Source organism: Geotrypetes seraphini, unplaced genomic scaffold (genome assembly GCF_902459505.1).
Source record: "Geotrypetes seraphini unplaced genomic scaffold, aGeoSer1.1, whole genome shotgun sequence".
In the NCBI taxonomy this organism is placed as follows: domain Eukaryota; kingdom Metazoa; phylum Chordata; class Amphibia; order Gymnophiona; family Dermophiidae; genus Geotrypetes; species Geotrypetes seraphini.
The window spans coordinates 235,523-249,921 of NW_022985980.1; the positions used below are offsets into that span (position 1 = coordinate 235,523).

At 46.0% G+C, this 14,399-nt stretch overlaps 1 long non-coding RNA gene across 1 annotated transcript in view; it reads left to right on the forward strand.

The window, feature by feature from the left end:
- Positions 1 to 549: 549 nt before the first annotated feature.
- LOC117352506 overlaps positions 550 to 14,399 on the forward strand; it is a 96,911-nt gene continuing 83,061 nt past the window's right edge. Inside the window, exons 1-2 of the long non-coding RNA XR_004537699.1 lie at positions 550 to 692; positions 9,438 to 9,595. This is a non-coding gene — a long non-coding RNA (uncharacterized LOC117352506). The remainder of the gene's footprint in view (positions 693 to 9,437; positions 9,596 to 14,399) is intronic.

Below are 14,399 nucleotides of genomic sequence, written 5' to 3' on the forward strand. Positions count from 1 at the left end.
ATTTGGTCTCTTTTGAGTCATTGACTGACAGGACATTCACCCAACCTGTTTTAAATATCCCTGGATTGACCTCAACTTCCTGCCAATATCCCTCCTCCCAGCTCAGTGGAGCGGTACCTTTAAAGGTTTATATATTCCCATTCATCCATTCAGTTTCAGTAGGGCTATCATTTGATCTAATATACACATTTGGTCTCTTTTGAGTCATTGACTGACAGGACATTCACCCAACCTGTTTTAAATATCCCTGGATTGACCTCAACTTCCTGCCAATATCCCTCCTCCTAGCTCAGTGGAGCAGTACCTTTAAAGGTTTATATACTCCCATTCATCCATTCTGTTTCTGTAGAGCTTTCAATTCATCTATATACACATCTTGTCTCTTTTTTGGTAATATATTCTGTGCTTTATTGAATTGTAATTCTCTCTTTTTCATGTAAAAGTGTTTTGTACTTTTCAAACAGTATTTGGAATTTTGTCTATTTCTCATAATGCTGCATTTTTAAAGGCCTCTCTCTCTTCTTTCCTCACCAGCATTGTCTCCACTGATTCGTTGACTGACGGGATTTTCACTCATCCGGGCTTTACAGATCACTGCAATCAACTCACTTCCTGCCATAATACCTACTCCCAGCTCAGCGAAGCGGTACCTTTTAAAGGTTTAAAGAGCCCCATTCATTCATTCTGTTTCAGTAGGTGCTATCATTTGATCTAATATACAATTTTTCTCTCTTTTGATTTATTGACTGACAGGATTTTCACCCAAACGGCTTTACACATCCCTGCGATCAACTAACTTCCTGCCCAAATCCCTCCTCCCACGTCAGTGGAGCGGTAACTTTAAAGGTTTATATAGCCCCATTCATCTCTTCTTTTTAACTAGGGCTTTCAACTACTCTACATACATATCTTCTCTCTCTTGATTCATTGACTGACAGGGTTTTCATCCAACCCGGCTTAAACACCCCTGCGATCAATCTCTGTTCTCAGCTCAGTGGGGCGGTACCTTTAAAGGTTTATATAGCCCCATTCATCCATTCAGTTTCAGTAGGGCTATCATTTGATCTAATATACACTTCTCTCTTTTGATTCATTGAATGACAGGGTTTTCACACAACTCGGCTTTATACCTACCGGCGATCAACCCACTCCCTGCCAAAATCCCTCCTCCCGGCTCACTGAAGAGGAACCTTTAAAGGTTTATATAGCCCCATTCATCTCTTCTTTTTAATTAGGGCTTTCAACTACTCTACATACATACCTTCTCTCTTTTGATTCATTGACTAACAGGATTTTCACCCAACCCGGCTTTAAAATCCCTGCAATCAACTCACTTCCTGCCAATATCTCTCTTCCCAACTCAGTGGGGTGGTACCTTTAAAGGTTTATACAGCTCCATTCATCCATTCTGTTTCAGTAGGGCTATCATTTGATCAAATATTCACATCTGGTCTCTTTTGATTCATTGACTGACAGGATTTTCACCCAAACGGCTTTACACATCCCTGCGATCAACTAACTTCCTGCCCAAATCCCTCCTCCCACGTCAGTGGAGCGGTAACTTTAAAGGTTTATATAGCCCCATTCATCTCTTCTTTTTAACTAGGGCTTTCAAATACTCTACATACATATCTTCTCTCTTTTGATTCATTGACTTACAGGATTTTCACCCAACCCGGCTTAAAGATCCCTGCAATCTACTCAGTTCCTGCCAATATCTCTCTTCCAAACTCAGTGGAGTGAAACTTTTAAAGGTTTATACAGCTCCATTCATCTATTCTGTTTCAGTAGGGCTATCATTTGATCAAATATTCACATCTGGTCTCTTTTGATTCATTTACTGACAGGATTTTCACCCAACGTAGTTCTAAAGTCCGCTCCAGAAACACAGCTAGAGAGAAAAACTCCTTCCAATAGGGAGAAAAGATCTCTGGCTTAAAAACCGTGCTCAAATCAATGCTTGAAATTTAAAGGTTTAAAGGTTCCTGTTTTGCTTAGGTCATGCAGATACTTGTTCAGGAATGTTAGAAGAGGAAAAAGCATGCAGAGCACAGCTCATGTGATTGTTTGCATGTTCAAGTTTGTTTGCATACATGCTCACTTGTTTCTGTGCTTACACTGCTTGTGTGTCTGTGTTGGCTTTTTGTGTGGCTAGTTGCTAGAAAAAATCATGACATGATGGGGTGTTTAAATCGGGGAGGAGTCCACATCTTGACGCAGTCAGACGTTGAACCTGAACACAAGTGTTGTTACTCTGGGTACCCTGCTGCTATTGCTGAAAGGGAAGAGATTAAATGGTTGTAATACAGTATAATCAAGCAGATGGAAGAGTACGGATTAAAAACTATCCACCTAAAGTCAATGATTATTGTCCAATCTTATAAATATAAATGCTATGGCAATGTGTACACAAAATTAATTAAAAACACAGGAACTGTGAGCCGGCAATAAAGATACGTTCCATCTAAGTTTCAAAAGCCTTACTGGAAACATTGCACAATTAAGGCAGTTGTAACCTGAAAAAAAGGATCCTCACCGGCACGAGGATCTCATAGGATACGCACTCCAAGTAAAACTTAGAATGCACAAAAGATGAAGGTTCTGTTGAATTCGGGGATGATTCAACATCAAATCAAGGGTCCACACTGTCCCACGCTGAACTACTAAACAAGGCTCGTTACTCTTGTGCTGAAGAGAACAGAAAAAAAAACCCAGAAAAATGTGTGAGGGAGGCTTAAAAACAACAAAGAAATGAATGTAGGCCATAGACCGCTACATACCTTGATGGCCAGCTTCTCTGGGCCCAGTTGCGACCCTGGTTGTGTGAGCATATGTTGGCAGGGGTATGGCCTAGATGAAGGTAAAATATAAAAAAAAATTATTTCCCAAAATCCCCAGTCTTAAAACTTTAACAATGCACCAAAGGATCGTAGCCCAGTCTCAAGGATCTCTTGGCATGTGCAAACACATAAAAACAACAGGTGCACAAGATATGAATTTCGGGAAAATTGTTTGGGTAGTCCACACAAAACAACAGTGGTATCCTTATTAGCAGTGTCCCACGCTGAAACTCATTAGAATGGGTGCAACTCTGTGTCCTCACTATAGATTGCTGAGAGCGCTGAAGGCAAGAGGAAAAAAAAGGGGATAAGGATTGCAAAAACCTATATATAAATGAAAGAAAGGGAAGCATATGAGCGCCACATACCTCGATACACAGCATCTGCGAGGCCATTAGGTGGCCTAGTTGGTTGCACAGGCGTAGACGTTGTGGGTCCTAGTTTATACAATAGACCACAATGACTTAGTGACAGACAGTGGGTGGCACCTTCAATACATAAGATAGGACAAAAGAAACCCATTAAACTTAAAAAACTTACCCGCGTATGATGGAGATGACCATCCATGAAACGTGTGTGCTGCCCGCCAAGAAGCACTGGTATCTTGGTATCTTCAAAGGAGAAATCACAATTAGGAATGGGGTACACATAAGCTGGAAGAGGGTAGGGGTTTGAAGATCTTGCACACGGAGGTTACTTACTGCGTATGATGGGATAGAGGGGGACACAAGTGTAGCTATGGGTGGTTCCGCAGCTGGGGCCAAACTATATACATTGTTTGAACCTGTGGAGAAAAAGCGGTGTCCAGATTATTATCTCGCACCCCAGAAATGGTAGAAATAACAATGGTTAAGGATTGTAGGGGTTTGAACATCTTGCACATGGCAGTTACTTGCCACGTACGATAGGGCTTGAACATGAGATGTGCTATTGTGGTGGACGCATGAGGAGCCATAGGATTCGAACTTGTGAATATAAATCAGTGGATATATTTGTATGTTTCAGACATTGAAAGGAGAAATTACAATGTGGAATGGTGTACACATATGCTGAAGGGGGGGTAGAGGCGTGCTTAACATCAAACAGGGAGGATACGCACAATGTATGATAGGGCTTGAAGATACTTTTGGTGCCATTTTGGGTGAAGCATGGGGAGCCATAGGGTGTTCCGCTGGTGGAGCCACAGTATACACATGATGGTTTGAACCTGTGGAGATCAAGCATTGCACATATTGTTATCGTAGTCTGGTCCATTGACCTAAATAGTAAAAATCTAAACAAGTATACAAATTGAATAACGTACTTAATGAAGCTTGTGGAGTACAAGTGGGGGTCACAGTGCGGGACAGCATTAAGTTATGCAAAGCCTCACTGTGTCTAACGACCTCCTTCATCATCCCCTGGTTATGCCTCTGTTGCTCCACAATCATATTTATCGGCGCAAGATTCTGCCTCTGGAGATCCATTACAATTTGATGGAGATCCTGGTTCTGCCTATGGAGATCAAGCATTGCATTAGTGTGAATCTGCATCACTGTGGTAAGGCTAGCAATATTCTGAGACATTGCTTGTGCACCCTCACCAATCAATCAAATTGGGAAAGATTCTGGAAGACTGGAAGCTGGCAAATGTTACACCGATCTTCAAGAAAGGTTCGAGGGGAGATCCGGGAAACTACAGACCGGTGAATCTGACCTGATGGTAGAGGCGCTAATAAAGGACCACATCATTGATCACCTTGATAGACATGGGCTGACGAGGACCAGTCAGCACGGTTTTAGCAAAGGCAGATCGTGTTTGACGAACTTGCTGCACTTCTTTCAGGGAGTAAAGGGCGACAAGTAGATAGACAAGTAGATAGACAAGGGCGACGCGATCGACATTGTATATCTGGATTTTCAGAAGGCGTTTGACAAGGTTCCGCATGAACAACTACTTCGGAAAATTGCAAGCCATGGAATGGAGGGTGAAATACTCACGTGGATTAAAAACTGGCTGGATCATAGGAAACAGAGTGGGGGGATAAATGGACAATACTTACACTGGAAGAGCGTCACCAGTGGGGTACCGCAGGGCTCGGTGCTTGGACTCGTGCTCTTCAACATCTTTATAAATGATCTAGACATTGGTAAGACGAGTGAGGTGATTAAATTTGCAGATGATACAAAGTTATTCACAGTAGTGAAGACACAGGGGGATTATGAAGATCCACAACGTGACGTAATCATGCTCGAGGAATGGGCATCAACATGGCAGATGAGGTTCAACGTGGATAAGTGTAAAGTGATGCATGTAACAAAAATCTCATGCACGAATACAGGATGTCCGGGGCAGTAGTTGGAGAGACCTCCCAGGTAAGAGACTTGGGAGTTATGAGTGGCCAGTCAATGAAGCCGTCCACACAATACGGCGGCGGCAAAAAGGGCGAACAGAATGCTAGGAATGATAAAGAAGGGGATCACGAACAGATCGGAGAAGGTTATCATGCCGCTGTACCGGGCCATGGTGTGCCCACACCTGGAGTATTGCGTCCAGCACTGGTCGCCGTACATGAAGAAGGACATGGTACTACTCAAAAGGGTCCAGAAAAGAACAACTAAGATGGTTAAGCGGCAGGAGGATTTGCCATACAGCGAAAGATTAAAGAAACTGGGCCTCTTCTCCCTCGAGCAGAGGAGATTGAGAGGGGACATAAATGAAACATTCAAGGTACTGAAGGGAATAGACTTAGTAGATAAGGACAGGTTGTTCACTCTCTCCAAGGTAGGGAGAATGAGAGGGCACTCTCTAAAATTGAAAAGGGATAGATTCCGTACGAATGTAAGGAAGTTCTTCTTCACTCAGAGAGTGTTAGAAAACTGGAATGCTCTTCCTGATTCTGTCATAGGGGAAAACACCCGCCAGGGATTCAAGACAAAGTTAGACAAGTTCCTGCTGAACCAGAACGTACTCAGGTAGAGCTAGTCTCAGTTAGGGCGCTGGTCTTTGACCAAGGACCGCCGCGTGAGCGGACTGCTGGGCACGATGGACCACTGGTCTGACCCAACAGCGGCAATTCTTATGTGCGTCCCGAGCTTGCCTGTCCCAACGGGCCCTCACACACCCTTTCCCTAGGACCTCCCTCGCCCTCAAGGGGACACTCGGCAGGGCAAATTGAGGAGACAAAGGGCATGATTGCTGTGTGAACACTGTCTGGTCCACTGTCTCATCTTCAACATCTTGCAAGGTGGGCTGAATTTGATTCACAGGGTAGGTCAATTGAGAATGTTCTAAAAGGGAAAAAAAAAGGTTAAAAACAAACAAAGAAATATTCACCCAATACTCACATCTTGCAGGGCTCGGTGCTTGGACCTGTGCTCTTCAACATCTTTATAAACGATCTGGACACTGTTATGATGAGTGAGGTGATTAAATTTGCGGACGATACGAAGTTATTCAGAGTAATGAAGACACAGGGGGATTGTGAAGATCTGCAACGTGACATAATCAAGCTTGAGAAATGGGCATCGACATGGCAAATGAGGTTCAACATGGATAAATGTAAAGTGATACATGTCGGGAACAAAAATTTCATGCATGAATACAGGATGTCCAGGGCGGTACTTGGAGAGACCTCCCAGGAAAGAGACTTGGGAGTTCTGATCTACAAGTCAACGAAGCCGTCTGCAGAATGCACGGGGGCAGCAAAAAGGGCGAACAGAATGCTAGGAATAATTAAGAAGGGGATCACAAACAGATCGGAGAGGGTTATTATGCCACTGTAGCGGGCCATGGTGCGCCCTCACCTGGAATACTGTGTCCAGCACTGGTCGCTGTACATGAAGAAGGACACGGTACTACTCGAAAGGGTCCAGAGAAGAGCGACTAAAATGGTTAAGAAGCTGGAGGAGTTGCCGTACAGTGAGAGATTGGAGAAACTGGACTTCTTCTCCCTTGAAAAGAGGAGACTGAGGCGGGACTTGATCGAAACGTTCAAAATACTAAAGGGAATAGACTTAGTAGAGAAAGACAGACTGTTCACCCTCTCCAAGGTAGGGAGGACGAGAGGGCACTCTCTAAAGTTGAAAGAGGATAGATTCCGTACAAACATAAAAAAATTATTCTTCACCCAGAGAGTGGTGGAAAGCTGGAATGCTCTTCCAGAGTCTGTTATAGGGGAAAACACCCTCTAGGGTTTCAGGACAAAGTTGGACAAGTTCCTGCTAAACTGGAACGTACACAGATGAGGCTGGACTCATTTAGAGCACTGGTCTTTGACCTGAGGGCCGCCGCGTGAGCAGACTGCTGGGCAGGATGGACCACTGGTTTGACCAGGCAGCGGCATTTCTTATGTTATGTTCTTGCAAATGGCAGGCAAACTACTCACCCTCGTCTGCATAAAGGTCCGGGGAAAACCAAGATGCTCGTCCCCCGACCTGTCCCAGTAAAGCCAACATTCCTCTTCCCAGCTCAGTAGAGTGGTACCTTTAAATGTTTAAAGAGCCCCATTCATTCATTCTGTTTCAGTAGGGCTATCATTTGATCTAATATACACTTATTCTCTCTCGATTCATTGACTGACAGGGTTTTCATCCAACCCGGCTTAAACATCCCTGCGATCAAGTCACTCCCTGCTAAAATCTCTCTTCTCAGTTCAGTGGGGCGGTACCATTAAAGGTTTATATAGCCCCATTCATCCATTCAGTTTCAGTAGGGCTATCATTTGATCTAATATACACTTCTCTCTTTTGATTCGTTGACTGACAGGATTTTCACCCAACCTGGCTTAAAGATCTCTGCAATCAACTCACTTCCTGCCAATCTCTCTTCTCAATTCAGTGGAGCGGTACCTTTAAGGATTCATTGACAGACAGGACATTCACCCAACCTGTTTTAAACATCCCTGCATTGATCTCAACTTCCTGCCAATATCCCTGAGCCCATCTTAGTGGAGCAGTTCCTTGGAGTTCTAATATACACTTTTTCTCTCTTTTGATTCATTGAGTGACAGGATTTTCACCCAACCCGGCTTTAAAATCCCTGCAATCAACACACTTCCTGCCAATATCTCTCTTCCCAACTCAGCGGGGCGGTACCTTTAAAGGTTTATATAGCCCCATTCATCCATTCTGTTTCAGTAGGGCTATCATTTGATCTAATATACACTTCTCTCTTTTGATTCATTGAATGACAGGGTTTTCACACAACTCGGCTTTATACCTACCGGCGATCAACTCACTCCCTGCCAAAATCCCTCCTCCCGGCTCACTGAAGAGGAACCTTTAAAGGTTTATATAGCCTCATTCATCTCTTCTTTTTAATGAGGGCTTTCAACTACTCTACATACATACCTTCTCTCTTTTGATTCATTGACTAACAGGATTTTCACCCAACCCGGCTTTAAAATCCCTGCAATCAACTCACTTCCTGCCAATATCTCTCTTCCCAATTCAGTGGGGCGGTACCTTTAAAGGTTTGTACAGCTCCATTCATCCATTCTGTTTCAGTAGGGCTATCATTTGATCAAATATTCACATCTGGTCTCTTTTGATTCATTGACTGACAGGATTTTCACCCAAACGGCTTTACACATCCCTGCGATCAACTAACTTCCTGCCCAAATCCCTCCTCCCACGTCAGTGGAGCGGTAACTTTAAAGGTTTATATAGCCCCATTCATCTCTTCTTTTTAACTAGGGCTTTCAAATACTCTACATACATATCTTCTCTCTTTTGATTCATCGACTTACAGGATTTTCACCCAACCCGGCTTAAAGATCCCTGCAATCTACTCAGTTCCTGCCAATATCTCTCTTCCCAACTCAGTGGAGTGAAACTTTTAAAGGTTTATACAGCTCCATTCATCTATTCTGTTTCAATAGGGCTATCATTTGATCAAATATTCACATCTGGTCTCTTTTGATTCATTGACTAACAGGATTTTCACCCAACCCGGCTTAAACATCCCTGCGATCAACTCACTCCCTGCTAAATCACTGTTCTCAGCTCAGTGGGGCGGTACCTTTAAAGGTTTATATAGCCCCATTCATCCACTCTGTTTCAGTAGAGCTATCATTTGATCTAATATACACATCTCTCTTTTGATTAATTGACTGACAGGATTTTCACCCAACCCGGCTTAAAGATCCCTGCAATCAACTCACTTCCTGCCACAATCCCTCCTCCCAGCTCACTGAAGAAGAACCTTTAAAGGTTTATATAGCCCCATTCATCTCTTCTTTTTAATTAGGGCTTTCAACTACTCTACATACATATCTTCTCTCTTTTGATTCATTGACTAACAGGATTTTCACCTAACCCGGCTTAAACATCCCTGCGATCAACTCACACCCTGCTAAATCACTGTTCTCAGCTCAGTGGGGCGGTACCTTTAAAGGTTTATATAGCCCCATTCATCCATTCTGATTCTGTAGAGCTTTCAATTCATCTATATACACATCTTGTCTCTTTTTTGGTAATATATTCTGTGCTTTATTGAATTGTAATTCTCTCTTTTTCATGTAAAAGTGTTTTGTACTTTTCAAACAGTATTTGGAATTTTGTCTATTTCTCATAATGCTGTATTTTTAAAGGCCTCTCTCTCTTCTTTCCTCACCAGCACTGTCTCCACTGATTCGTTGACTGACGGGATTTTCACTCATCCGGGCTTTACAGATCACTGCAATCAACTCACTTCCTGCCATAATACCTACTCCCAGCTCAGCGAAGCGGTACCTTTTAAAGGTTTAAAGAGCCCCATTCATTCATTCTGTTTCAGTAGGGCTATCATTTGATCTAATATACACTTATTCTCTCTCTTGATTCATTGACTGACAGGATTTTCACCCAACCCGGCTTAAACATCTCTGCGATCAACTCACTCCCTGGCAAAATTCCTCTTCCCAGCTCAGTAGAGCGGTACCTTTAAATGTTTAAAGAGCCCCATTCATTCATTCTGTTTCAGTAGGGCTATCATTTGATCTAATATACACTTATTCTCTCTCTTGATTCATTGACTGACAGGATTTTCACCCAACCCGGCTTAAACATACCTGCGATCAACTCACTCCCTGCTAAAATCTTTGTTCTCAGCTCAGTGGGGCGGTACCCTTAAAGGTTTATATAGCCCCATTCATCCACTCTGTTTCAGTAGGGCTATCATTTGATCAAATATACACATCTTGTCTCTTTTGATTCATTGACTGACAGGATTTTCACCCAGCCCGGCTTAAAAATCCCTGCGATCAACTCACTCCCTGCTAAAATCTTTGTTCTCAGCTCAGTGGGGCGGTACCCTTAAAGGTTTATATAGCCCCATTCATCCACTCTGTTTCAGTAGGGCTATCATTTGATCTAATATACACATCTCTCTTTTGATTAATTGACTGACAGGATTTTCACCCAACCCGGCTTTAAGATCCCTGCAATCAACTCACTTCTTGCCAATATTTCACTTCCCAACTCAATGGGGCGGTACCTTTAAAGGTTTATATAGCTCCATTCATCCATTCTGTTTCAGTAGGGCTATCATTTGATCAAATATACACACCTTGTCTCTTTTGATTCATTGACTGACAGGATTTTCACCCAACCCGGCTTAAACATACCTGCGATCAACTCACTCCCTGCTAAAATCTTTGTTCTCAGCTCAGTGGGGCGGTACCCTTAAAGGTTTATATAGCCCCATTCATCCACTGTTTCAGTAGGGCTATCATTTGATCAAATATACACATCTTGTCTCTTTTGATTCATTGACTGACAGGATTTTCACCCAACCCGGCTTAAAAATCCCTGCGATCAACTCACTCCCTGCTAAAATCTTTGTTCTCAGCTCAGTGGGGCGGTACCCTTAAAGGTTTATATAGCCCCATTCATCCACTCTGTTTCAGTAGGGCTATCATTTGATCTAATATACACATCTCTCTTTTGATTAATTGACTGACAGGATTTTCACCCAACCCGGCTTAAAGATCCCTGCAATCAACTCACTTCCTGCCAATATCTCTCTTCCCAACTCAGTGGAGTGAAACCTTTAAAGGTTTCTAGAACACCATTCATTCATTCTGTTTCACTAGTGCTATCATTTAATCTAATACAGTGGTGCCTCGCATAACGGACGCCTCGCACAGCGAACGCTGCGCACAACGAACTTTATGTCTTGATTCGTACAACGAACTTCGTTTCACACAACGAAGTCGCCCGAGCTGCATCCTTCCGCGCAGGCACTGCGCTTAACTGCCCTCTCTCCGCCTGGCTCCCTCTTGCCCCCCCCCCGACTCCCCGACACGATCGGGGCAAGAGGGAGCCCAAGCCCTCTTGCCCCCCCGACTCCCCGACACGATCGGGGCAAGAGGGAGCCCAAGCCCTCTTGCCCCCCCGACTCCCCGACACGATCGGGGCAAGAGGGAGCCCAAGCCCTCTTGCCCCCCCGACTCCCCGACACGATCGGGGCAAGAGGGAGCTCAAGCCCTCTTGCCCCCCCCGACTCCCCGACACGATCGGGGCAAGAGGGAGCCCAAGCCCTCTTGCCCCCCCGACTCCCCGACACGATCGGGGCAAGAGGGAGCTCAAGCCCTCTTGCCCCCCCGACTCCCCGACACGATCGGGGCAAGAGGGAGCCCAAGCCCTCTTGCCCCCCCGACTCCCCGACACGATCGGGCCAGGAGGGAGCCCAAGTCCTCCTGGCCACGGCGACCCCCTAACCCCACCCTGCACTACATTACGGGCAGGAGGGATCCCAGGCCCTCCTGCCCTCGACGCAAACCCCCCCTCCCCCCAACGACCGCCCCCCCCCAAGAACCTCCGACCGCCCCCCAGCCGACCCGCGACCCCCCTGGCCGACCCCCACGACACCCCCAACCCCCTTCCCCGTACCTTTCTGTAGTTGGCCGGACAGACGGGAGCCAAACCCGCCTGTCCGGCAGGCAGCCAACGACGGAATGAGGCCGGATTGGCCCATCCGTCCCAAAGCTCCGCCTACTGGTGGGGCCTAAGGCGCCTGGGCCAATCAGAATAGGCCCGGGAGCCTTAGGTCCCTCCTGGGGGCGGGGCCTGAGGCACATGGGCCCAACCCGACCATGTGCCTCAGGCCCTGCCCCCAGGAGGGACCTAAGGCTCCCGGGCCTATTCTGATTGGCCCAGGCGCCTTAGGCCCCACCAGTAGGCGGAGCTTTGGGACGGATGGGCCAATCCGGCCTCATTCCGTCGTTGGCTGCCTGCCGGACAGGCGGGTTTGGCTCCCGTCTGTCCGGCCAACTACAGAAAGGTACGGGGAAGGGGGTTGGGGGTGTCGTGGGGGTCGGCCAGGGGGGTCGCGGGTCGGCTGGGGGGGCGGTCGGAGGTTCTTGGGGGGGGCGGTCGTTGGGGGGAGGGGGGGTTTGCGTCGAGGGCAGGAGGGCCTGGGATCCCTCCTGCCCGTAATGTAGTGCAGGGTGGGGTTAGGGGGTCGCCGTGGCCAGGAGGACTTGGGCTCCCTCCTGGCCCGATATTGTCGGGGAGTTGGGGAATCGGCGGGGCAAGAGGGCTTGGGCTCCCTCTTGCCCCGATCGTGTCGGGGAGTCGGGGGGGCAAGAGGGCTTGGGCTCCCTCTTGCCCCGATCGTGTCGGGGAGTCGGGGGGCAAGAGGGCTTGGGCTCCCTCTTGCCTCGATCGTGTCGGGGAGTCGGGGGGGGCAAGAGGGCTTGGGCTCCCTCTTGCCCCGATCGTGTCGGGGAGTCGGGGGGGAAAGAGGGCTTGGGCTCCCTCTTGCCCCGATCGTGTCGGGGAGTCGGGGGGCAAGAGGGCTTGGGCTCCCTCTTGCCCCGATCGTGTCGGGGAGTCGGGGGGGCAAGAGGGCTTGAGCTCCCTCTTGCCCCGATCGTGTCGGGGGGTCGGGGGGCAAGAGGGCTTGGGCTCCCTCTTGCCCCGATCGTGTCGGGGAGTCGGGGGGGCAAGAGGGCTTGAGCTCCCTCTTGCCCCGATCGTGTCGGGGGTGCCAAGGACCACACGGAGTCACCCACCGTACCACCCGATTCGGGTAAGCGCAGGTATCGGTGGGTGGCTTATTTGCGGGGGGGTGCCTTATTTTACATTTTTTTCTAAAAAGGGGGGGCTGTCTTATTTGATGGCCCTGCCTTATCATCGGGGAAACACGGTAGAAAAAAAAAAAAATGAACAGTTAAGTCCCAGTTTTTGCCGCTGAGACTCTGCCCTCTCTCACTGTAAAATTAGACTCTACTTAGTCTGTCTTTAAATTTAAAAAATGTGTGTTGTTTTAAAAAACAATTATGTTTTTAGATGTATCTAAATAAAAATAATAACCAAAAATTTATCTTTTTTTATGTCATCTTAGCATATTTTATGCTGCAGAACGAATTATTTTTTTTTACATGTATTCCTATGGGAAAACGCGTTTCACATAACGAACGTTTCACATAACAAACTTGCTCCTGGAACCAATTAAGTTCGTTGTGTGAGGCACCACTGTATATACATCTTCTCTCTTTTGATTCATTGACTGACAGGATTTTCACCTAACTCGGCTTAAACATCTCTGCGATCAACTCACTCCCTGCCAAAATTCCTCTTCCCAGCTCAGTAGAGCGGTACCTTTAAAGGTTTAAAGAGCCCCATTCATTCATTTTGTTTAAGTAGGGCTATCATTTGATCTAATATACATTTCTTCTCTCTCTTGATTCATTAACTGACAGGGTTTTCATCCAAACCGGCTTAAACATCCCTGTGATCAACTCACTCCCGGCGATCAATCTCTGTTCTCAGCTCAGTGGGGCGGTACCTTTAAAGGTTTATATAGCCCCATTCATCCATTCAGTTTCAGTAGTGCTATCATTTGATCTAATATACACATCTTGTCTCTTTTGATTCATTGACTGACAGGATTTTCACCCAACCAGGATTAAAGATCCCTACAATCAACTCACTTCCTGCCAAAATCCATCTTCCCAGCTTAGTGGAGCGGTACCTTTAAAGGTTTAAAGAGCCCCATTCATCCATTCTGTTTCAGTAGGGCTATCATTTGATCTAATATACACTTCTCTCTTTTGATTCATTGACTGACAGGGTTTTCATCCAACCCGGCTTAAACATCCCAGCAATCAATCTCTGTTCTTAGCTTAGTGGGGTGGAACCTTTAAAGGTTTAAAGAGCCCCATTCATTCATTTTGTTTAAGTAGGGCTATCATTTGATCTAATATACACTTCTTCTCTCTTTTGATTCATTGACTGACAGGATTTTCACCCAACTCGGCTTTATACCTACCGGCGATTAACTCACTCCCTGCCACAATCCCTCCTCCCAGCTCACTGAGGAAGAACCTTTAAAGGTTTAAAGAGCCCCATTCATTCATTTTGTTTAAGTAGGGCTATCATTTGATCTAATATACACTTCTTCTCTCTCTTGATTTATTGACTGACAGGATTTTCACACAACCCGGCTTAAACATCCCTGTGATCAACTCACTCCTGGCTAAAATCTCTGTTCTCAACTCAGTGGAGCGGTACCTTTAAAGGTTTATATAGCCCCATTCATCCATTCTATTTCAGTAGGGCTATCATTTGAACTCATATACACATCTTGTCTCTT